Raw genomic sequence first — 23945 nt, 5'->3', positions numbered from 1 at the left:
AGCAAGGGTATGGCATTCTCTTACATTGTGTTTTGTGTCATTATTTTCTTAGGCCTCAATGGTTTTTGGCTAGGGACCATAATACACCATTCACCCCGTAAATGAGGGGCAACAACCTCTTCAGTCAATTCGTCCCTATGAGAAAGGGTACTTCACTGATGGGTGTGATCAATGCTTCCCTATCTTTATGTCAACCTCAATGACACCTTTGATAGGTGTTTCCTCACCATTTCAGTTATGCACAGGGCCTTCGTTTTGTCTCACCTGTATGTGATATTGTGGGGATCTCCCTCCATTGATACTTTTTACTAGTTCCGTTGACATTATCATGGCCTGGGCACCCGTATCAATCATTGCAAATGCATTACAGTTGTCTTCAACAGTAATAGGAACATAGTACCTGTCTTCAGCCTCCTCTAGCACACACACAAAGTGTTAGTTTTTGCTGATTTCAGGACTCACCTTCCTTAGCTCTTTCTTACTCCTTGCTAAACCCATGGGCATGTGAAATGATAGTTTCCCCTCCTGTTTGCCCACTTTATTTTCAATTTCTTTGTCTATTTTCTTGGGCTCAGAACCCATTTGGAGTGTAGCCACTGTCTGCCCCTCTGACGTGGGACTACCAGTGTTCACACTGTAACTTCTTGACTGAACATTTTCTACAAGTGTCACATGACAGCCTGTCAATTTGTGGTGCATGACACTTATCTGTGTTTTTATTTTTGAATCAGCATGCAATTCAGGACCATTATACAAGGAGATTCATGAGCTTCTGTGTTTGTATCAATGTAGGAGCTATTAAATAGTCACTTGTCAGAACACACAAGATCACACCTATGGCATTCTGCACCTTCACTTGGCTGTTGTTTTTGAACTGCACAGAGCTTTCCTATTTGTTCAGACAACATTTTGACTTGGGCCTCTAGGCATTGAAATCTGTCCTTGTCTCTGGATTCTTCTCTTTATGGCCTGGGCTGCTACTTGTTAAATTCACCATGATTGGGCCAATTCTGGTACCTCTCAAGACATTGATTTCTATTTGTGTTACATCTGAAATCATGGGACACAGTGTGGAATCAGAAAAATACAATATTAAGGCTTTTACACCATGCAAAAGGAAAATACACTGACACAGGCTTGTAAAGATTCCCAGAATCTTTATTACAAAAGTGAACAGTTACAAAACAAAGTACACAAATAGCTATTTGGCCATCAATACATCACAGAGACCACCAGCAGGGTTCAATGTGAACAGGATTTGCTAGCTGGACATCAGCGTATTTATACATTTTCGTTATAACGATGTCCAGCCACTTTCAAGTTAATCATGTACTGGGCTAGGGTCGCGCCAGGTTCGTTCCTAATTTACATATCTCGTGCATGCGGTTTACTTTTTTAATACATTTACTAACAAACATTATTATTCTCTAAGTTTAACGTTACACTCTTTACACATTGCTTTAATACAGATCAAACAAATGATTCGCATGTCATATTTGGATAGCGTTATTGTTCTTGTATACTTGTAGGTTAACATCGCTAATTCAAGTAATCCCCTGATCCCGAGGTCAACAAAGGACAAGGTCTACATGACCCTAACATGTAGCCTGAAGGCAGGTTGGATATTAACTCTCCTCCAGAGGTTGAAGAGGTTAAAGCAAGAACAAGAGCACACGATACGGCCATTTTAGACCACAGGGTGACTTTGTACAATAAACTAAAATGGCGGCTCTAACCTAAAATGGAGGCTTGATCCACTTAAAATCACGACCTTGTAATACGGATTTCCTCGCAAAAACGACTGGGCATAGGCCAACATATACAATGAGGACGAAACAATACTATATCAGTTCTAACAACAGGAGGTGTCGAACGCAGAGTGACCATCTTTTGACTATGGTCAACTGGTGGTGGTGATTTGTTATAATGGCAAGGGACATAGTTCATATTTTGTCTTTCATTTGGTGGGAATTGTCCCCTGTGCTTATTTCCATTTTCAATGAATCTATCCACATACCTTGGTCTTTCTTGGTGGCCATACACCATTGTTTTAGGGTGAAATCTACTCTGAGCCCCCAGCATCTGGTATGGTCCATTGTACATTTGATTTTGATTGTGTCAAGGGTTTTGACCCATGTTGAATCAATAGACTGGGTAGATGTGGGGATGAGCTATCGCCACCCACATTCACGCCAGAATAGGAGAATTGCGCAGTTGGCACAAGACCACTCTAAAGATACAACCTTCTTGTGGGGGGTTCCACATCACCACTCTACTGTAAGGATGCCATCAAAACAATGTTAAGCAAGGGTCCTATACTGTCAAGCAAAAGACCATTCTATTGAAATGCAGTAATTCAAGACAACTCAAAAATGGATGCAGTACCGACAAATTCCCCAAGGTGGCGCTAGCGGTCTAAACTCTGACAGGGAAACTGTATTTAGGAGTTGCAAGAGGGGCAGGGACTTCAAAGCTTGTTGGTTAATTGGAAACCTTAGCCACCTGCTGTTCCCAGAGGCCAAGAGGCTGGGAAACCTTAACACCTCAGAGATTCCCACACCAGGAGGCAGGATATCACATGACCCTGTTGATTGATTGAGGAGAGACTTCCAGGAAGCCTGCTGGAGCCCACACAAAAGGCTCTTTCTGTTGAATGGGGTATGTTAATGTTGAGTGTTTCCTGTCAACAGCCCTCTGCCAGCAAGGAGAGACATGTGATCACTGACCCACCCAGACTCCTGCAGGCGGACCCAAACACTTTAGGGAGTTGAATTGCAACAAATATATAGTTTATAGAAACAGTGATAATTTATTGTAACCAAATGACAGGAATGTACAACTTTGAGAGTCTTAGTTTGAAAAATGCCCTCACGATTTGAGTCCAAACTCCAATTTGTACCATGTTCTGGGGCAAAACCCCGCTAATTATGATTATTGTAGACAATGTGTTTAAGCTAGAGACATGGAAAGTTACTGGGATATATGTGGAAGGGAAATGTACCTTTGTATAATTTTTGATGAAAAACCAATGTTGCAAAACCCACTAAAATCGAAAATAAGTTGCCATTTTTGAATGCAAGCTCCTAGAAATGCCAGAGTCGGCACAGGGACTATCTTTAGTAATATATGATGTGTGTATGTGATGTCAAACAACTGTGTACCTGAGAAATATGTATTTGGATCAGGAATAGATTTGTGTGCACATTGACCAGGGGAGTGTCATTTTTGCAGGTCATAAAAATGACATCACTCTGACACACTATCCCTTCCCAAATCAGGGACCAAAGAATCTATTGACCTATCAAATCAAGAGAGGGGCAGGCTTAGGGATGCTAGCCTCTTCACCCACTTTTTAAAACACATAAAAAGAGACTGCTGGGACAGGTAGACATTTCAATTCCATTTTCTGCGGGACGCTCTACCGGGAGACTCCAGACTTCACATCCATCAATCTCCAAAGACCAGAACTTTACTTCAGAACTTAAAGCAAGGGCCTAAACTCACAAATTGAGAACTCTTCTCAGCAGGCCTCAGCATCCTTAAAATCATTTGCAAACTATTCCACAGCCGGGTGAGCTGTTTGAATTCTTTGCCCAGAACAATTGCCAGAGACCAGACCAGAGATCCAGAGAGACCCAGACCGCTGTGAGCAGAACCGGTGCCTGATTGACCCGCCGAGCAGAGAGAACCGAAGTCCAGTCCAGTTGACCAGATCCGTGACGAGGGCCATTCATTTCAAAATTAGGAGTGAGTATATTGTCCAGATCTGTGCAGAACCCAATCTCTTAGTTAAAATAATCTAATTCAAGCTATTTTAACCTAATTAGAACAGCCTCCTAGAAATCGTGTCATCTGTCATTTTTAAAGCTGCACAACTGTCACCTGTCAATTCTGCAGCTGCAAGCTGTCACCTGTCATTTTGAGTTTTACTTTAAATCCGAAAATCTACCTGTATTAAATCATCCGTATCTCCGGAACCGTTTGTGCTAGGAACAAGATTTCATCTGAAAGCTTAGAATCTAGGCTTTCCAAGGAACCTACAACTGACTATACTTTTTCTGTAATCGCGAGACACGCACTCTCGAAATTTACAGCGATTTGCGATTTTGGCTCAATTTCTCCACTTGTCAAAATAGCAGCTCCGTTCTTTCCTTTGTTAAATCCGTTTGCAACCTGGTAATAACTCATAGAGCATTGCTAAAGTGAGCCTGAACTAATATAAAGTATCTCTCCCTCATCCTGAACCTCCTGCAGGGAATTAAAATCAATTTTAGCATTTTCACTTCATTGCCACCACATTTGAAAGTAATTCGCCTGTGTTTAAAACTCATACCTGTTTTCTCTAAGCTTGCTGGGGGAACTGGAACTGTGTATTGCATTATAAAGTGTGATTTGTTGGGATTCTTGAAGACTGTGTGCTCTCCTTCCATTTCTTACATTGCATAGGGGGGGAGTGAATTGTCAAGGAAAAGTGATTACATTGTCGTTTGTTGAAGCCATATCATGTTATTTTCTGTACTGCATTTCATTCATCATTGCGTTTCCTTGAACCATATAAAGCATTCTTTCCCACCTTATTCTTCTGTTCCTATTCATAAGTCACCTCTTGCTGATTACTGCTCATATTCAAAAGTGTAATATCCATTATCAATTTATTTATAGAAGTGTGATATATATATATATATATATATATATATATATATATATATATATATATATATATATATTGTTTAAATGTTCAAATAAACCTTTTAAATTTGCAAAACAAACCTACTTCTTGGCTCAGTGGGGTCGGGGGGATTCTAAGAGGGGGGTGTTATACAAGGGTTGTCATCCAGAGTACTGAACTGGACATAAAAATACATCAATAAGGGTTTTCCTCAGCATCCCAGACAAGGCATTGACTTAGCTGTAGTGTTGATTGAATATCGCTTACAAAAGTGGGGGCTCGGAGCCGGGAGATTCTGGGTTAGAGTTACCACTTGTGCAGATGAATACAGTATGCCAACTGACCAGATACACATATCCAGTTAGATCACCACGCTGTGTTACACTGTGAAAGCATCCCTCAAAGGAACGCTCTAAGGAAACGGTCTGTTTTTCAAAATAAAATACAAACTTCTGTAAGTCAGGAAGGAACTCAAATTCCAGAATGACGACCTTGGTAGATATGAAAATAGCCAGAGAACACTTCTTACATAAGCTATTTGTGAGAGGTGAGAGGACTCATCAGGACCAAACGGTCTGGTTGCAGGCAATCGCGCAACAGGTCACTGAAACAGGGTCAGATACATGGAGAGATCAGGGTCCATTACATGTGGCCCTGAGTGAATTATACATGGCTCCTAAAGTTAAAGATGAAAACGACAAGATGGTTAGGATAGCGGCATATTTATATCTATATATGGGAGCCATGCAGGACAAATGTGCTGAAGGCCAAGATCTGGCAAGTAGGCAACAGATGGCGTTAGAAAAGGTCCAATCTGACCTGGTCTCTTCTGAGCAGAGGCTGCAGAGGAGCCAGGAGTCAGAAAATGATAGTGGGCAGTATATCATTAAAATAAAAGAGGACATGGATAGACTGCAACAGGAGAAGGCTGACCACGATACCAGATTTCTGCCCTTGCAGAAGGAGTACCAAGAAGGTTTGGACTCCCTTCTGCAGAGCCAGAAAAAGCTGGAGCAACAACTGGACTTCAACAGGGCATGGACAGAGCAGATAGCCACCCTGCAAATTCGATTAGACAGAGAGAAAGAGGAAAGCAATAAATTGATTCTGAAAGACCTGGATACCCAGGCAGAGTTTGATCAGGAGCGCCAGAAAGCTGTTGCCTTCCAAAGGCAAAGGGACGACCTGGCGGCACAGATGCAGGCTCTTAGTCAGGAAAGGGATACCTTAGGACAGGAAGTCTGCCACTTAAAAAGGAAAATGGAAGAAAATCACATGGCCCTATAGGGGCTGGGTGACCTCCAAAAAGAGCGTCAGGGCTTGCTAGATCACACCAGGGGGTGGAAGAGGCTCTGGCAAGAAAGAAGCAGGCCAGTAGGGATGGGACTGAGGAGGTAACCCTCCTGCAGCAGAGACTGGCCCAGTACTCCAGGACCAATCAGGAGGCAATGAGGCTCTCTGTCAGCACAATGATAGGCTCCAGCAACAGGTAGCGATGCAGGAGAGACTGATAGAGTCTAGTAAGGCCTTAACTGAGGAACTGAAAGCGCAGGCTCTTGCATTGCAACAGGGAGCAGGGCTGATAGAGATGAGGTTCGCTGGGAAAGGGAAACGCCTGAGCATAACCTCAGGAGCCCGGGTACCAGAGGCCTTCATCTCTCCCAGTCCCTGGACTCTGCCACCCCCATGTCCCCTCGCGCACATGAGCCCAGGACCACGGGGATGGCAGATTACTATCCAGCTAGAAGTATGGGGCTCATAGGCCAGTACCTCCCAGGAATGGATGGGCGGGCATCCGGGTATGGGCACCCAAGCACAGTGCAATTTAGTGGGGAACCCCAGGAGAGTAGGCCCATTAAGGGCATCCTGAAAACCTCTGCCCAGTTGGTCAGTGGGGGGGTACCCATCAAATCCTGGCAGCAAGGAGGGGTCTGAAGACTCCTCTGAGCATTACAGGACACAGGAGACCAGGTCCCCACATTCTGCGAGCCATTCCCAAGCTCGCAGAATCCGGGAAAACCTGGAAGATCAGACGGGCACCTCTGGGAGCAGTGCTTCTGAGTCAGAGGATGAATGGACTAGGGTTACCCGATCCAAAAAGGCCAATAAGGCAAAAAGGGCCATGCCTAAGGACCCATTGAAACAAATAAAGTCAATCAGGAGTGTCATCACTCCTTATCATAAGAACGCCAAATATTCCGTTTGGGAACACTTGGAGCGCTATGAGCAAATGATGGAGACTTTCCATTTGAATGACAGCAGTAGCTGCATCCAGTACGCCAAATGGACATTCTCCTCAGAATACTCCAGTTTCTTTGCGGGGCTGGAGGACCAAAATCATTTAAGATGGTCCACCTATAAGGTAGCCATCTTGAAACATTTTTCTGTTCACAAAAATCCTCAAGAGGCTCGCAAGGCAGCCTACAATTTGCAATGTGGGGAGGATCAGGCCCCACAAGAGTTTGTGCAAGAATAAAAGCATGCTTTTGCGCAGACCACCAGAAGGGTGCGCACGGATAGCAGAGAATTTATCAATACGTTTTTCCATGCCTTACCCAAATACATAATGACCCAGCTCCTGAGAGATTTTCATGAGAAAAGATCTTTAGACTGGGTCATTGAACAGGCTACCCGGATCTATGAGGTGCAGAAGCCCATCGAAAATAAAAATAATCCTCAGAAAAACCCCAAAACCAACAGCACCCCTGCTGCTGCCAAGGTGGCAGAGGTAAAGGTTGCCCCCGTTTTAGATTTGGAGATGGGGGGCCTAAAAACCTGCCTGCACCAAATAATTCACAGCCCAGAAGGCCCTCGGGTCAGTCACAGACAGGGAGTCGAGGAGGTAGTCCCACAAATGGGGTCCCCCGCTCCCCTGACTATGTAAGTCCCTGCTACAAGGGAAACCGACCCATCCTGGGTTAAGTGTGGACTCCTCCAGCCCAAGGGGGGGGATCCAGCCAAGCACCTAACCCGGGGAACTTCCCTCCTAACTTCCCCCAGGAGGGCAGAAATTCACCAAATCCTGGGCAGAACTTTTTTCCCAGGTATCCACCCAATTTCCAACCCCAAAACCATCCATCCTTCTTTCCCCAATTCCCTGAGCCTAGACAACCTAATCTGGGAGAGGGGAGGCCAAGGGTGGAGGGGTACCCAAATCTTCCCAATCCGGGGTATTACCAGAGAAGGGATAGCTACCCTTCCCGGGATCAGCCCAGGGGAGAAAATAGAGCCCCGTATCAGCCTGAGCGGGTTTCACAACTTGAGCGCCAGGTCCAAAATATGGCACGGGATCTGGGTCACATACTGAGGGCTCAACAGAACCCTCAGATGAGCATGCCACCGTAGAATGCCCCAAACTCTGGACCTGGTGCTCCAGAACAATGACGGGGGCAGCACCCCGATAACCCACCGGTTCCCAGGGAGGAGGCACAAGGGGAAGGGGTGTGTAAAGCCTTGGATGAAGCTTCCTTCCCAACTTGTAAACAGCCCCTGGAAAACCAGGAACCGGAAACAAAATCTCCTACCCCTGAAGGTCTGCCACCCAAGGAGCAGAGAGGAGGTAGGAGAAACAAAGTACCCAAACAGGCCCAGTTTGTGGAGGAGGTACAGATCTTCCAATTTGAGGGAGAGGGATCCTCAGAGGATCCTGGGGAAAGGATCTTCTCCTTCAGAGATGGGGGAACTCCTCCCAAGGAAAAATGGGTCCCAAGGGACACCAATTCAGACTGGGGAGATGTGGAGACTGAGCTACCGCCGCCCATCATCTCATCCCAGAACCCACAATACCGAAATCCCCTGGTTCAAACCCATCCTGGTGACTGCCTCCAAAAAGGGGGGGGTGGCCCAGAACCGGAACCAGGGGAACCCACAATGGCTCTGATCTCCAGTTGCCAAGTTTTTCTTTCAGATTCCCAAGAATCTCCACAGAATTCTGCCCAAATCTCTTCTCTCGCCATGTCCAAAACCAGAAAGTTAGCCCACCATTTGTCCAAAAATGTGCATTATCTGTGCCCCCTTGAGGAGAAGGAGGGAAGATATTATGCCCCGGTACAAGTACAGGGGCAGGGTACCATTTTGGCACTGGTGGACACTGGATCCCAAGCTACCCTTCTGTCCAAAAGGGCCTTTGAGGAACTAAATGCAGGAAGGGGGGAGAATTACCGAATTCCTCTCACCTCTCTTCCTGGACAACTGCAGAACTTTGACGGGAAGGAAATTCCCGTTGAGGGGACTGCAGACTTGGACATTAAAATTGGGCGACACAAGGTGAAACACCCGGTCATAGTAGTGGCTCCAGAGGGCACCCCTTGTTTACTAGGGAATGACCTCCTGAGAAGGTCGTCACCCCTAACAGATTGTGTAAACAAGGTCCTCTGGACCCAGACTAGCCGGCCAAAAAAATTAAAACAGAGTGTCAACCATGTTAGTTTAAATGGCACCTGCCACATGGTTGAACAAAAATCTGACCAAGTAGAATTTCACTTCCAGAACAACCAAATTCCAGACATGACAGTAATAGCAGTAGGACAACAGAGTGGTGATGGGGGGTCCTCTCTATTTCTGAAAATCAACCTTCCTTTCAGTTTAAGGTGGTATTCCACGCTGGAAGGAAACACCCTGAAATTCTTTACTAATCCACAATCAGAAACTCCCACTCCGATAGTCCAGAAAGATGTGAAATCAGTTCAGAGCCTGGCTGATATTCAGCAAATTGGAGATCAGTTGTTCATCCCTGTTCAGTTAAATGATGGGAAGGACTCTGTTCTCGCTCGAGTGTGTGTGAACAACGGTAAGAGCTTCATCAGCGAAGCCATGTTCCGCCAACTCCCAAAAGATCCAGCCATTCCCACATTCAAACTGATAGACAAATGGGAAATGGATCTGGAAACACCCAATTCCAAACATCTCCTGCCAAGCAGGTGTATGCTAAAAATCTCCATTGGCAACAATAGCATAGTCCATAATTGTTGGGTCGTGCGAGACGTCACTGTCGCCTTTTACTTAGGCAGTGACATTCTCAATCGCTTTGCCATTAGTTTGGACCTAATAAACTTCAAAGCTTGGTCCCGATTAGCGGATAAGCCCATGGGCTTTGATGATTCAGTAAAAGCATTTAGGTCAGCTCAATTGCTACCTTCTGCAGTTGAAATTCAGATTAAAGAGGAAGTCACCATCCCAGAAAGGACCCGACAATTCTCCCTGGAAGTGAAAGTTAAAAGAGGACAAAAATTGAAAAACCCTGATGCTTACATGCATCTAAACGCTACTCTCCAACAGCAAGGGTTGGGGGTAAACCCAACTCCATTAGTCAACATAGAACATGACACAATTCTAATAGAGGTGGATAACAGCGACTTAAAGAGTATTACTCTAGCCGCAGGCACCATTATTGGAATGGCGGTTGATGACCGACATTTTTCCATCGATTTAGGAAATGAACTGTTAGGACCAATCCCCAAGGACTATTTTGACAGCGACAGTGATGACAATACAACACCAGACAGGATTTTTACCCGGCATGGGGGGAACTTCCCGGTGTACACTTCCTGCCCCTATGGTAAGGAAGATGTGACTTGTGACTTCAGGAGGGATGAGGTGATTTTCCAGGTCCATGAGGGTTGCCTTTCCCACCTGAGGCCTCCAGTCCAAATCAGCACTCTGACCAGGGACGTCTCCACCCAGCTGGAGGAGGCTGCTGAGATAGCCAAACCAGAAGTCTTTCCAGGCTTCAGGCAGATGGTGGAAGAGAGAGTCAACCTAGCTGATGCCTGTGTGACTCTGGAACAGAAGCAAAAGTTGAAACAAGTTTTCTTGGATTTCCAAGATCTCTTTGCGGTAGACTCATATGACTGTGGCCGCACTAACATCCACACAACAACAATCCCCACGGACCCTGGAATGACTCTAGTGTTTGTGAAGCAATATCGTTTGCCTCTCGCATCCATGGAGTCCCTTACTGAAATAATTAAGAACCTTGAGTCCCAGGGAATAATCCGTCCAGTCCACAGCACTTTCAATAATCCGGTGCTGGGAATATTGAAGCCAAACGGCCAGTGGAGACTCTGTGCCGACCTCAGGGAGCTCAACAAACGGGTCCATACTTCCCGATGGCATCTTCAATACATTGACCAAGGGCTGGCCCAGATCCAGGGGTCACAAGTATTCACTGCAATAGACCTGACCAATGGATACTGGACCGTGCCTGTCAGTAGGGAGGACCAATACAAACTGGCTTTTACCTTTGGGGGCCAACAGTACACATGGACCCGGACTCCCTTCGGATACCTCAACTCCGGCAATGAATTCAACATTTTCTTACAAAAGGCCATGCCAGACCTGGGTGCGAGGGGTAACCTGGCTTATGTAGATGATGTCCTCATCAAAAGTTCCTCTGTGGAGGAACGCATAACGGAGATCCATTATGTTCTGACGCAGTTGAGGGTCGCCGGAGCAAAACTTTCCTTTCAGAAAGCACAGTGGTGTAGAACCCGTGTTAATTTCTTGGAGCATGAGATTACTCCTCAGGGTCTCTGTCCCCAGGAAAAGAAAGTGGAAGCACTTCAGAAACTGAAAGACCCCACAATTCTGCGGGAACTAAGGAGCCTCCTTGGACTGACTAATTACAGCAGAAAGTTCATTGAAGGCTACGCAGAGATCACTGGACCCCTGATTCATCTCTTGAAGGGGGGGGTCAAGTGGGAATGGGGTCCAGAACAATCTGAGGCAGTAAGACAACTAAAAAGAAGCCTCGCACAAGCGCCTTGCCTAGCTTACCCTGTCAGAAACAAGGAGTTCTTCCTGGAGACAGAGTTCTCTAATACGTGCTTGACGGCAGTATTATACCAAAGGCATGACAAGGTCAATAAAGTAATCTCCTATGCAAGCAAAACTTTATCCTGTGTGGAGGAAAAATTCAACGATTGTGAGAAGGCACTCCTGGCAACGGTGTGGGCATTGAAGAATTACTGCCCTTTTATCCAGGGGGGACACATCATAGTGGAGACTCCACACCAGCCTCTGCAATATCTCCAAAGTGACAGAATCCGGGCCGGAAATGTGAGTAATTCCCGAATTACTTCCTGGATTCTGTCAATGCAAGGTTTTCCTGTGGAGGTCAGATATGGCCAAAACAAGAAGAATCCCCTTGCGCAAGGTCTGGCTGACTTGCATGATTGTGCCAGAGAAAACTGTCTCAAGGACGAAAGTCTAAGAATCAAGGACAACATGGAGGCATACCTTAATTCCCCACACAAAGTCTTTGAAGAAGACAAGTGTGAGGGAATGCCCACTGTCTATGTGGATGGATGCTCGTACCATGTTGACAACAACGGGGAGAAAGAACTGGTGGCCGACGTAGGGAATGCCTGGGTGAAGGAGTTTTCAGAACCCTCCGCTGGATACAAAATTGGTCCCCGAAGTAGTCAGGTGGCAGAGTTGATGGCTGTGCATCAGGCCATCCTCACTGCTGTCCAACATCAACTCCACAAACTGGTCATAATCACTGATTCGGATTATGTACGGAACTGGTTCGTGGAGCACCTGGTTAATTGGAAAACCAGAGACATGTTATGTGCTAATAACAAACTCCTGAAAGTTAATCCAAAACATTGATGATCTGATCGCCTCGAATGGGATGACCATCTACTGGAAGAAGATCAAGGGTCATTCCAATGTAGAGGGACCAGACAAAACTGGAAATGACTTAGCTGATCAGCTGGCCAAAACCGGGGCCATCCAAGGGGATCTAATTGAAATAGAGTCCCTGTTGGGGGAAATCCAGGTCACTGCTATCACTAGGTCCCAGACAAATGCTCACAATGATCTTTCAACTGCCCAATGGAGTAAGGGTAAGGAGACCCCTGATACTGATTTGATTACGGCTCAAAAGGGGGATCCAATAATTGGTAAGTTTTACCAACACATTGAGGACCCTGAGAACTTTCCCCTGACGGATACCGATTACGTTGGGAAAGAGGACCTAAGAGTGTTGATGAAATGTCCGAAGATGTTCCGGATCCAAGACGGGCTGTTGGTACGGAAATCCCAAGCTGGCCATGATCAGTGGGTGGTTCCTACCTCATTCTGAAGCCTGATGTTAAGTCACGCCCATGATGCGGCCACAGCCGGTCATAGGGGGTTTCACACAACACTGGAAATCTTAAGAGAGGTTGCATACTGGCCACACATGGGGCAGGACCTCGACCAATACTTGAAGGGGTGTCTTATGTGTGCACAATTTCAGCCATCATCCCTCACACAGCGTGCGCCTCTCCAAAAGAGGGGGATGACACTTCCATGGTCAGATTTGCAAATCGACTTTGTAGGCCCTGCAATTCGCTTGTCTAGAGGAAACAAGTACATGTTGACCGTTACATGCTTGTTTACCAAGTGGGTGGAATGTCTCCCAGCCCCAAATTGCAAGGCAGAAACAGCAGCTGCCCTGATGATTAACCACATCTTTTCCCGTTTTGGTCTACCTCAAAGGATTGAGTCAGACAGGGGTAGCCACTTCACCAGTGAAGTAATGACAAAGATGTGGGAGATACTGGGGGTCAAAAGGAAGTTACATATTGCTTACAGGCCAGCTTCTTCTGGAGCATTAGAGAGATACAACCAAACCATTGTGAGCATATTAAAAAAGTTTGTGGTGGATTCTGGGCCAAGTTGGGATATCCGACTACCTCTGGTCCTAATGGCCATCAGATCTACCCCTTCATCTGCAACCAAAATGTCACCATTTGAGTTGATGACGGGGCGCAAGATGATGCTTCCCCAGCATTTGCTCTACAGGACCCAAGAGCAGACACTGATAAATGCCTCAACAACTCATGAGTATGTGGAAAATTTAAGGAAACACCTCCAACATGCTTTTGCCTATGCTCAGCAGAATCTAGAAAGATCAGCTGATAGCATGAAAACCCACTACGACCTGAAGACCACCAGGAAGGAATATACTGTGGGGGACCGGGTCTATCTATACAATTTCCAAAGGAACCAGGCCAAACAGCGAAAATGTTTGCCTACATGGAAGGGACCCTTTGAAATTATAGACAAAATCTCCCCTGTTGCATACAAGATCTGCATCCGCAAAGGCAGTTTGGCGGAAGGGGAAGACAAGTGGGTACATATAAATCAGCTAAAGTGTTGCCATCCCAGGCACACGCTGCAGCAACTGGGTGAGTCCTCTGCAATACCGTAGGGGGGCGCTCCAGAGTAAGTCAGTTCAAACTCTAAAATATTCCACATATCAAACATATAGTAACGTAATGCAAATGTGCCCTGTTATATATTGTTTTTAAAATCAGACTGCAAAATGCATTTGGATGTATAAAATGTACATGTTCGCCACACCATTAATAGTGGTGGAAAAATGTCTAGGAATGTGTATTGCCGCTTTTGCTTTATCATCCTAGGAGAGAGGAAACCATGGAGACTGACCAAGGAGGACGACCGGGAGCAGAGACCCGAAGGGGCCCGGGGTACCGCCCAATCCTCCCATCAGGACCAGCAAGGAGAACTGATTGATCGACTGGAAGGAGGAAAAGATGCTGAACTGTGCCATCTATGGAATTGGAAGAAGAGGAGGCGAACATCCCAGATCTTGAGAGTTCCATCAGTGAAAGGACAGAATGGCCATCGCAAGAGGGGGGGCTTGTGGGATGTTTTTACCCATGCATCCAAGCCCTACCATAAAACTGTGCAGTACTGGCACGGAAAACATCATGATGGCCAGAACTCCCTAGAGAGTACACAGGGAAAACATGAAGAATAGGCTGCCACCCATTTTTGCCTATGTTGTGAGCACAGGAGGGCACCGCCTAAAACCACCATTGGGCTACACACACAGTAGCCTGAAACCATTGGGAATGGCAATGCTGATTGCCAAAAGCAACCCAGAACTGTGGGGAATTCATTTTCTTAATCCCAAAAATGGTTGCAATACCAGTACTCACCACTATCCGAAAGCCGGCGTTTTAAAACCAGACTTTTGTGTAAAACTGAACAAATGAAACAAAACCAGACCAAGGAAAGACTTGCTAAGAGGTGGATACAATGTAAAACTATATTCTGAAATGACTTGAAGGAAGTCATTATTTAATGTATAGGTAAAAATTGTCAGTTTGATTTGAATGTAGAAAACTGGGAACAAAAAGTGACATTTAGCTGAAACCTGGCTTAATGAAACTGGATTCTGCCTGACAACTACCCCCGACAGGAGAAACCTGTTCAGCCACTCTTCCCAGGCCTAGCTGCATCCTGCTGCCCCTTGCCAAAAGGAGTTGAAACCTCTCTGATTGAGTTAAGGGAGGGGACCTGGGAACTGGAACGGACAGAACAATGCAACTTCCTTGACTCAGGAAAGTGTTATATTGGGGGCGTCGTAAAATAGCTTCCTCTTGGGAGAAACTGGGGGGCAGCTGTGCCTCTGTGAACAAGCTGGCTTGGGGGAAGTGGATAAACCAGTTATTCCACCATGTGATGTGGGAAGCCACACCCCTTTTTGACCAGAGCATAATTTAAAAAAAAATAGATAACTCATAGTGCGGACTTGTCAGAATTATATAAGTAATATCGTTATTTTTGTGATTTTTCTGTGCACGTTTTAAGAGGTGTTAGGACCCTGTGGTGTATTCTGGGGGTTGCTAGCGGAAAATAGGGTCTTACTCCAAATGTCTGCATGTTAAAAATCTGACACTTCCTCAATTAATGTCCATACTCCTTGTGCACATTTGTGTAATTTTGGGTAAATGTCCGATATTGCAAAACCAGTCAAAAAGCGCAAAATGTTGTCATTTTTGAATGCAAGCCCCCAGGAAGATCAGAGGCGGACAAGCATGGACCATAAGGAATATATAATATGTACATGTAATGTCAACCACTTATGTACCTGGGAAATATGTATTTGGACCAGATATAGATTTGTGGGCAAATTGACCAGGGGTGGATCCTCTGACCGATAGACAGACCTCATCATGATGACAATCCATTTCCTTCCCCCAATCATGGGAGAGGGGAGAATTGGGCCAATGACAAGTAGAGAGGGGCAGGCTTAGCCAGGCCCAGGCACACACCCATTTTCAAAACACATAAAAAGAGACTGCTGGGACAGGGAGGGACATTCAATTCCATTTGCTGCAGAGCATGCTGACCGACGACTTCACATCCAGAGATCCAGACTTCAAATTCATCAATCTCCAGAACCTGTAGCAGAAATTAACTCCAGAATTTGTAGCAAAGAGGCCTGAATCCACCAGCTGAATCCTCTTCAGCAGGCCTCAAAACCAACCAAACAATTCAACGGCCGGGCGAGCTGTTTGAATTTTGCCAACAATTTTTGCAAGAACCTGGAGCAGTATCCAGAAAGCAGTGCTGTATCCGGAACCCGAGAGAACCACAAACCAGACCGTTGTGAGCAGATCCAGTGCTTGACAGACCCAGAGAGCAGAGCTGACCCAGATAGCCGGGACTTCAGAACCACCCGTCGGAAGTCCCGTCCAACCTGACCAGACCGTGACGAGGCCTATTTCAAATTGATATTGTGAGTACCTAGCAGAACTGTGCAGAACCAATCTCTTAGTTAAAATAATCTAATCCAAACTATTTTAACCTAAGTAGAACAGCCTCCTAGAAATTGTGTCATCTGTCATTTTTAAAGCTGCTCAACTGTCACCTGTCAATTCTGCAGCTGCAAGCTGTCACCTGTCATTTTGAGTTTTACTTTAAAACCGAAAATCTACCTTTATTAAATCGTCCGTATCTCTGGAACTGTTTGGGCTAGGAACAAGATTTCACCTGAAAGCTTAGAATCTAGGCTTCATTTTAAAGCTGTGTTTCTGGGCTTTCCAACGAATCCTTATACTTTTTCCGAAATCACGATTTACGCACTCGCGAAATTTACCGCGATTTGCGATTTTGGCTCAATTTCTTCACTCCATTCTTTCTTTTGTTAAAATCCGTTTGCAACTTGGTAATAACTCATAGAGCATTGCTAAAGTGAGCCTGAACTAATACCAACAAGCATCTCTCACTCACCCTGAACCTCTAGAGGGAATTAAAAGCAATTTTAGCACCTTTTCACTTCCCTGCAAACCACATTAAAGTAATTTGCCGGTGTTTAAAACTCATCCCTGTTTTCTCTAAGCTTGCTGGGGGAACTGGAACTGTGTATTGCATTATAAAGTGTGATTTGTTGGGATTCTATAAGACTGTGTGCTCTCCTTCCATTTCTTGTATTGCATAGGGGGGGAGTGATCATATTACCTTTTGCTAAAATCATAACAAGCTATTTCTGTACTGCATTTTATTCCACCTTGCATTTCTTTGAAACCATGAAGCATTTTCAGCTACCTCATCCTCTACACTACTCCTAAGTAACCAAATCAGTGTACCCCTGTAACATTATCCATTGTTGATCACGGTCGTATTCTGAAGTGTGATATCAGTTATCAATTTATTTATAAAGTGTGATAGATATATATTGTTGAATTGTCCAAATAAACCTTTTAAATTTGCAAAACAAACCTACTTCTTGGCTCAGTGGGGTCGGGGGGATTCTAAGAGGCGGGTGTTATACAAGGGTTGTCATCCAGAGTACTGAACTGGACATAAAAGTACATCAATAAGGGTTTTCCTCAGCATCCCAGACTAGGCATTGACTTAGCTGTAGTGTTGATTGAATATCGCTTACAATATTAGAATGCAAAATGCTTTTCATTAGTGTACTCGCACACATGAACAGAACCAGCTATGCATAATATTACCAACCGACGTTGGCCACAAGGAAGCTGGCAAGAACCGCAATTTGAGAGAGAGCAAGAATAACAGTGCGAATGTCTTCATGAATATTTGAAAACGCCTATGCATAAAATATTGATAAACATTGCAGATGAAACAATCTGCTTCCCTATCTGAATGTTTGCCAGGCACACTGCAATTCTCCTGAATTTTAACCTATATTACCTAGAGCTGATGGCAATACTTCTTTCCCAATTAGGCAGGGAACCCGTGGACATGCAGATAAGCTCAGTGAACAGCCCTCAGCTTGGGAGTCTGTCAGTCTGCCAACTTGCTGCAAATGACCTTCCCTCTGGATAGGGTCCCAGTCTGCCTCAGCCCGTCTCAGCATTCAAAAATCCCAGGATGTCTCTTTCAGGATGCTTCTGAATGACTAGCTGCTACACCCACTCACAGTCCCTTTTATAATTTCCTCTTGTCATTCAAAAGAAAGCCTTCCCCTCGACCAGATCATACCACCAAACCCCACGTGGTTTTATTGTTGGACAGCACTAAGATACATTTCTTCCTGTGATGTTCCTGTGTGCACAAAGGCCCTCTTTAATAATGCCCTTCTTCACATAGTTCAACCTAGCAAACAAACCCATGCTGCACATTTAAAAATCCTCATTGAATGAAGCCACACGCATTTCAAATTTAGATTCAGATGACTTGCATATAGACTAATTTGCACTCAAGGTTAAAGGACATGGGATTCTTTTTGTTAATTGGGATTGTATTAAGTTAGTATGTTAATGTTTATTAGTTATTAGGTTTGGTGCACATTCAGTCAAATTAAATACCATCCTGAAGTGAACCATTTTAAACATGTGCTGTTTGTTCCTAGACCCTGTGCATTTCCCATCTGATGCGCGCACCAGCTGCATTTGTCACTGCTTGCACGTCTTCTATTTCTCTGTTTCTATATAAAGTCCACAAACACTACATGTGCATTCTAAGCTAATAAACCTCTGTAACTCACATCCACCTAGCTATTCAGAGCCCCAATTATTCCTACATCACCCCTGGACCACTCGTACCCCAGGCTGAATACCCTTTTGATTCCACTTATTCCACTAATCTCTGGTTTGTGTTGTATCCCTCCCTGTTATTCCTGTAGTCCCACTTCTCTAACAAGGCTTGAGGTGATGTATTTGCAACAGGATAAGTCATGTTTTGTTATGACTTTCTTTTTATCTTGTAATTTGTGTTGGCGGTTTGTAATGTAAACTGTGTAGCTGTGTGTTGCTGTTTTCAGCATTGTTGCTGGCCCTGTACATTTAATAAAAATATAAAAAAACAAAAAAACATTCACATTGTGAAATATTGAAAGTGAGTGCTTTATTTAAATGCTTGCAATTTGAATTGTAATGATTAATGTACCTCTTTGAATGTAATGACATTAATAGTGACTATAGAACAATGGTAGTATACATATATTATTTTGCAGCTTTAGATACAGTATATTGGGATTGGCTATGGTCTAAGTTACTGTCTTCATGAAATCCTGGTAGTCTTCTAATGGTGATTATGGCTTTGCATGAGCATAGTATGCATACATTACACCAGTTCACAGTCAAAGTTTCGAAAACAAAAGGCTCGAATGCCTTTTTCTCGACAAAGGACCGAAAAAAAGGCTCGAATTTGTTTATTTATTTATTTATTTATTTTATGGGGGACCCCAGACCCCGTTTTCTTTTTATAAAAAACTTTTTTTACATTCCAAATTAAAAAAAATATATAAATAAATAAATTAAATAAAAAATGCTATCCTTTTTTTTAACCTTTTACTTTCGATCAAAAGGTCATTCGACCCTTTGTCTTCGAACATTTGACCGGAGACCCATTACATCTAGATAAAACCAGTCATCTCAGTAACACCATGCAATCCCACATTGGCCAATAGCAAGGCTGTATAGCCCCTCTGCTGTTTGCTTTATTATTGGCACACAGGGCTGCAGTTTTGAAGATCTCAGGCATATGTACTCCTCACTAGGGCTCCAGAAAATTACAATGGCTGGGGTATGCAGACAATATTGTGCTGCTTAATTGCACTCTGGTGTGGCTCCAAAACTATCTAACAACTCAGTTCTAATATTCCAATCTGCATGACCTCAAGATAAACCTAGCAAAAACGAAAGTAGTGATCGTACCAAATATACTTGGCAATTGGATGGCACTCATTTAGAGGTGGTGGATAAAAACACTTTATTTGGGATTTCTTACTGACCACAAATTAACATGGAATGCACACATTAACCATCTGATTATTAAAACTGCTCAATTGATGTCTATTATGAAGTGATGTGTCTGCCGGGAGTATAGCTCAGCGGAAACGTGCTCACCTTGGAAGCAAGATGACACGAAGCAACACAGGTTCGATCCCCGGATCCACGATTAGAAACTTCTGGGTATTTAAGCTCGTTATCAATACGCAACTAAGAAGAAAAAACCAATTACGCAACTAAAAAACTAACAATTCCTGTAACTGCACCTCAATGCCTGCGGGCTGTGTGAGTGCTTTAAAAATGCAACAAACAAAAAAATAAAAGAAAATATGGGGGCTTTAGTCTAAGACATTTGACAAATTGGAGAACAAATATCTGAAGATTCTTCTTAAACTACTTAGTTGCATGGATGTTGAATATTTGCGAGTAGAGCTTTGTTTCAGGTCATTGAGTTCCAGGGTGCAGCAGTAAATGGTAGTGCCTTACATTAAGGTCATTCAAGCTGATATTTTCCTGTGCTACATAAAATAAGTTCTTATATATAAAGCCATGATGATGAGTAAGACGACCTTGAACAATTAATTATTACACAATTTGTGACACCTTAAACACCGTTCTACCTGCCAAGCCCTTGCATTGTCCATCTGTATGTATGAAAAGTGGGGTTTGGTCCAAGCTTCTTTAGCAGAATTTGGTTGATTTGAGCATCACGTTATCGATAAGTGAGTATTTGTCGAATGCCTCGGGGTTTGGACATATTTAGAAATATGTATTTGAATCCCATCGCACAAATACAAGGCATGACTTTTCCCAGCGGAATTCAATATATTTCCCACTATACACATACTCAGTGCCTGGACAGATACCCTTTTACCCGGTAGGACTTGTAGAAAATGTAGAACTGAATCTACGATCGAGAAAGTTTCACAAGTCCTTTGCTTCTGTAAATATCTGACCAATTTGAGCTCTAGATATCTTAGTCCGCTTCTCAAGAAGGACAATAATGCACCTCCATGTGTTTGGCAGGATTTGAGGATGGAAGAAAATGTGTCCATTGTAGTGACAGTTCCCAAAATGTGGTGTGCTATACAACCCTACTGAAGAATGGAACAGTATCATGCACCGCGATTGCACTGCATATCCGGCAATCTTTTAAGGTTATGATAGTATGCGGGTATTTATCTATGGATTAAGTAACCTTTTGGACACTATCTACAATATACCTTGCAATAAATAAAAGAGAAAACTAAATGTTTACAGTAAATAGATGCATATCTACTTTTTAACTGTAAAAATGATATTTGACTCACAGTACATCAGTCGATCTCTTTTTAGGGGGTCTGTTAACCCGGATATCGTCCGTTCGAGGCTTGGTATTGATTTCCTTTGCCACTTTCAAAACATCCACCTGGGGATCTTAACTTCATTAATGTGTTCTGTTCTATCTTGGGCGCCGTTTCCTTGGTTAATGGAAGGAGATTTCCAAGGCCTGCGATTGGCGGTCGGGAGTCATGTGACAGGCCCAACATGATTTAATGCCTTGTGCATATACCACCACCAAACATCGAAAATCACAAACCAGTGTATCTTCATTTTACAACATTGCTAATTTTGAAACGTGAACATATGTGATCTAGTGTTCATACCTGCAACATGCAAAGAAAACCCACTCTTACGACATAGTCCTCATTGTTTTAATTCACATTTCATTTTGGTCACATTCTTCTTAACTCTAATTTGAGTTATGAAATGTAATCATATGTAGTTTATAATGTGGTTATGGTTCTTTTTCCACAAAACCCTGATTACAATCAAAAATAGTTTTCTGTGATCCACTGGGCTCTGGCAGTTCCTTGCTCTAAGAGTACCGCATTTTCATCAACACAGTAGTCACTTACTGAGCCGCTGTAACTTATAGGTCAGAAGCATGGCTTTCACTCTAAGTTGTATCCATGCTTACTTAAGCAGTCTTGCATTTTGGAAGGATATCGCCTAATTGGCTGAAGTAGGGTTTGCCAAGGGTCCTAAGTTGGGAGTGGTCATTATCTGAAGTGATAATGACCACTCCCAAGGTCTACAAGGATATTTGCACATAGTGCTAGAAGCAATACATGTTTTGGAGTTTTGGTGGTGAAATAATAAAATGCTATTCTAATAGTGGATAAAGTAACTGGGCAACTGAGTAAGTACATTAAATGTGGTTTTATTTTGTAATATTGAAATAACAAAGTTCTCATAATGTGAACAGTTATTTTGCAAACTCGATCGAACTAAAACGGCTTTAACATGAGCATTCAGTTTGGTGTCATTTAAAAGTAAACCGTTTCTCTATAAAAAACAGAAAGCATGTTCCTGTGCTTTAGCTTTCTGTTTTGAGTTTTGAATGCGATGTTGTGGCAAACAACTATTTCGCTGAGGGAGGAAGTGTCGTGCTGCAAGAAATCTTGCCTGGAAATGTCATTGTTGTTTCCCTGTCTGTATTTGAAGACAGAATCTTCAGAGCACAGCCAATACCAGCAGTCATTGACAGTCCTCTAAACATTAGGATTGACTGAGAGGAGGTCAATAACGATCTCCATGAGCTAATACTCCCTGTTACCGTAGACGTCCTTGGTTACTCGGTTACTTATGACTTGTGTAATTCCCGTTCCTTTAACAGTAGCACCATCTACTTGTAAATATCTGAATGTAGCAAAATCATGTTCATTTTTCATTGTATGTTTATTGTTCACAGTTTGCTAAATAGTGTCAATTTCTCTGAATTGGCCTTTGGCAATGCATTATATTCCGATTGGTTGTAGCTGGGTACTGCTAACTCCAAACATTGGCGAGGAATGTCACATTAGAAACTGCTTCAACATCTAACCCATAAGGTCTAACAGGATCACCGCAAGCCTAACATATGCCTGACAACCAATTAAAGCAGATGGCGCATCTGCCACTGATAACAGAGCGCACTTCAAAGAAAAGTGTCGGCCACATAATAATTAGTGAGCTCTCCCATGACCCCAGCAGACACCAGAACTGCAAGTCAAGAATGCGTAGATATTTGCCAAAGGATTCAGTCTTAGCACAAATACAACGCTTTATTAATGCCCCAGGCCAAAAATAGACCTCCATCTGCTGGCCTCATCAGCACGTGAATTGTTGTACGGTGCCTCCCCAAATAATAGTGTGTTTCCCCGCTTATTATTATGTTATTCAAACGAAGACTCCAGTGCAGCAGGTGAGAAATGCTGACCATACTTTTAAATATTGTAGTTAATACATTTACCATCGGTTTCGCCTCAGACAAGTTTAAACTGCAATGCTGTGTTTGTGTTGGCAAACAGTAACATGCACATTCCAACATCATTCTTGCTGCCACCCAGATTTCCCCGCGTTTATTATGTGCTGTGAAATCTGTGCTGGCTTAATCCCATTTTTAGTCTGCAATCATTGTTAGTTCTACTTTCTCTGCATTCCTATTAATGCACGTTCACCCCTTTCGTGCTGCCTGATGTTTCTTGCTTTCCTTTAATCGGATGTTGACAAGTCTTCTGCGGTTGGAGCTAAACCCAACATTTGTATCAGAGAACATGCTTAGCGCCTAAGCAAAGGTGAGTTCCTTCATTTATAACATAGACCACCATGACATCAAGCAATGTGAGTGACCCCAACTGCTATTATCGCATGGGCAGCAGGGTGCTGCGCCAACTAGGGCGCTTGGAACCTGGGCTATAAAAGCTTCTGCGCTCTGGGGTTTCAAGGCACGTTCGAGTAGCCCCGTCCTCTGCCCACTTAGCCATTTGCTCACTATGTTTTCCACAGCGTGTTTGGTAGCTCCTCTACCTTGTCATCTGCTCCTGCCCCTTCCCTCCTCTCATCTTTTCTTTTGCAATGCCAGCAGAGCAGCAGTCCAGCACGTCCTAAACCATTTGAAAAATGCGAAGCTCAATGTATTGCCCGTTATTAATTGAAGAAAGTGCACGTGAAACGAGCATTTGCCTTTTAGGAGTGAAGTCATCACCACACGAAAAAACAACTGCGCAATAAAAATGCCTTGAACGTTGTTGGCAATGTTTCAAAGGTTCACACCTTTTTTAACCTCATGATCAGCAGAGCAAAATCCAAATCTGTGACATTTCACAATCACGTTCATCAATCACACTTTCATATGGTCTAGCGGGCACTTTCTGGATTGGAAACGTGAAGAACTGGGTTTGAAGAAAACCTTTGTCATTGGAGAATGTTAGCTCGATAAAAAGAGAACTCGTCGCCATTATTTAGGAACA

Source organism: Ambystoma mexicanum, chromosome 5q (genome assembly GCF_040938575.1).
Source record: "Ambystoma mexicanum isolate Mex_15411 chromosome 5q, UKY_AmexF1_1, whole genome shotgun sequence".
NCBI classification, from domain to species: domain Eukaryota; kingdom Metazoa; phylum Chordata; class Amphibia; order Caudata; family Ambystomatidae; genus Ambystoma; species Ambystoma mexicanum.
Note: the sequence above shows the minus strand (reverse complement) of the source record.